The following is a 2,365-nucleotide window of genomic DNA, read 5'->3' on the forward strand; positions in this document are numbered from 1 at the left end:
TTGAGCGCTTCCTGTGTGCAGAGCACTGTACTAAGCGCTTGGGAAGGACAAGTTGGCAACATATAGAGACCGTCCCTACCCAACAGTGGGCTCACAGTCTAAAAATGATGCGTCCCCTATTTCCCTAACTTCTTGAGCAGCAGGGAAAAGAGACATGAGGATTGGAGGAGATGGACGTCTTGTCTTTCCTGTTGAATCGCCTCCAACCCGTAGCGACTCCATGGACACATCTCTCCCAGAACACCCCACCTCCACCTGCGATTGTTCTGGTATTGTATCCCCAGAGCTTCCTTGGTAAAAATACAGAAGTAGTTTACTATTGCCTTTTTCTGTTCAGTAAACTCGACTCTCTCCCATTCATTCATTCAATCGTATTTATTGAGCGCTTACTATGTGCAGAGCACTGTGCTAATCAATCAATCTTACTGTGTGCAGAGCACTGTGCTAAGGGCTTGAGAAGTCCAAGTTGGCAACATATAGAGACGGTCCCTACCCAACAACGGGCTCACAGTCTAGAAGGGGGAGACAGACAACAAAACAAAACACATTAACAAAGTAAAATAAATAGAATAGTAAATATGTACAAGCAAAATAGAGTAATAAATCTGTACAAACGTTCATTCATTCATTCATTCAATCGTATTTATTGAGCGCTTACTGTGTGCAGGGCACTGTACTAAGCGCTTGGGAAGTACAAGTTGGCAACTTCTAGAGACGGTCCCTACCCAACAGTGGGCTCACAGTCTAGAAGAGGGAGACACACAACAAAACAAAACACAGTAACAAAATAAAATAAATAGAATAGTAAATATGTACAAGTAAAATAGAGTAATAAATCTGTACAAACGTTCATTCATTCATTCATTCAATCGTATTTATTGAGTGCTTACTGTGTGCAGAGCACTGTGCTAAGGGCTTGAGAAGTCCAAGTTGGCAACATATAGAGACGGTCCCTACCCAACAACGGGCTCACAGTCTAGAAGGGGGAGACATACAACAAAACAAAACACATTAACAAAATAAAATAAATAGAATAGTAAATATGTACAAGCAAAATAGAGTTATAAATCTGTACAAACGTTCATTCATTCATTCATTCAATCGTATTTATTGAGAGCTTACTGTGTGCAGGGCACTGTACTAAGCACTTGAGAAGTCCAAGTTGGCAACATATAGAGACGGTCCCTACCCAACAGCAGGCTCACTGTCTAGAAGGGGGAGACACACAACAAAACAAGACACATTAACAAAAGAAAATAAATAGAATAGTAAATATGTACAAGTAAAATAGAGTAATAAATCTGTACAAACATCTATACAGGTGCTGTGGGGAGGTGCCACGGCTGCCCAACCCGGGTGTTTTGACTTGTAGCAGATAGCCTTCCACTCACTAGCCACTTGCCCCAGCTAGGAATGGAATGGGTATGTCTCCGTTTGACTCTCCCTCCCGTAGCCGAGACTGGCAGAGGACTGGAAACTCTCCAGATGCGATCCTGAGAGGGGAGACGGTCGTAGGGAAGAGAAAAGAGCAGGGACCAGATTGGAAAAGTATCTGTGTGCCCTCCCTCTGCCCATCCGCCAAGCTAGCTCTCTTCCTCCCTTCAAGGCCCTGCTGAGAGCTCACCTCCTCCAGGAGGCCTTCCCAGACTGAGCCCCTTCCTTCCTCTCCCCCTCGTCCCCCTCTCTATCCCCCCCATCTTACCTCCTTCCCTTCGCCACAGCACCTGTATGTATGTATATATGTTTGTACATATTTATTACTCTATTTATTTATTTATTTATTTTATTTGTACATATCTATTCTATTTATTTTATTTTGTTAGTATGTTTGGTTTTATTCTCTGTCTCCCCCTTTTAGACTGTGAGCCCACTGTTGGGTAGGGACTGTCTCTATATGTTGCCAATTTGTACTTCCCAAGCGCTTAGTACAGTGCTCTGCACATAGTAAGCGCTCAATAAATACGATTGATGATGATGATGATGTGTCTTCTAACCAAAGCCGTCTCCATGACTCCCACCTGAGAGCACCCCCCCAACATTCCCGAGCCCCTTTGGGTACCCCGAAACCCTTTTCAGAGTCCCGCTTGCTCCACTTCTTCCTCTCTCTACTTTCCTCTGTTGAAAATTGCATCCCACGTCACACTGCATCATCAGTGCACATAGGAGACCGAACAAGGCAGTTTTCTCTTTTCAGCTGTCCATGCTTCTCCTCCCTGTCTTCTCTCTCCTCTCCCATCGCCTCCTCCACCATCTCTGCTTCCCTCTGCTCCCACTCTCCTCCTATTCCTGCGTGGTCTCTCCCGGACCACCATCCATATCAGGGAAGAGGCCCCTGCCCAGCTTTCCCTAGAAGGAGGCTAGCATC

The 2,365-nt window shown here is 45.0% G+C and overlaps 1 non-coding gene across 1 annotated transcript; it reads right to left on the reverse strand.

Annotated features, from left to right (window-relative positions):
• Window positions 1-1,364: 1,364 nt before the first annotated feature.
• LOC119929113 lies at window positions 1,365-1,503 on the reverse strand. Its single transcript, XR_005451253.1, has one exon. It is a non-coding gene; the product is annotated as a small nucleolar RNA SNORA7 (small nucleolar RNA).
• Between the last annotated feature and the right edge of the window lie 862 nt (window positions 1,504-2,365).

This window comes from Tachyglossus aculeatus, chromosome 5 (genome assembly GCF_015852505.1).
Source record: "Tachyglossus aculeatus isolate mTacAcu1 chromosome 5, mTacAcu1.pri, whole genome shotgun sequence".
Lineage (NCBI taxonomy): Eukaryota > Metazoa > Chordata > Mammalia > Monotremata > Tachyglossidae > Tachyglossus > Tachyglossus aculeatus.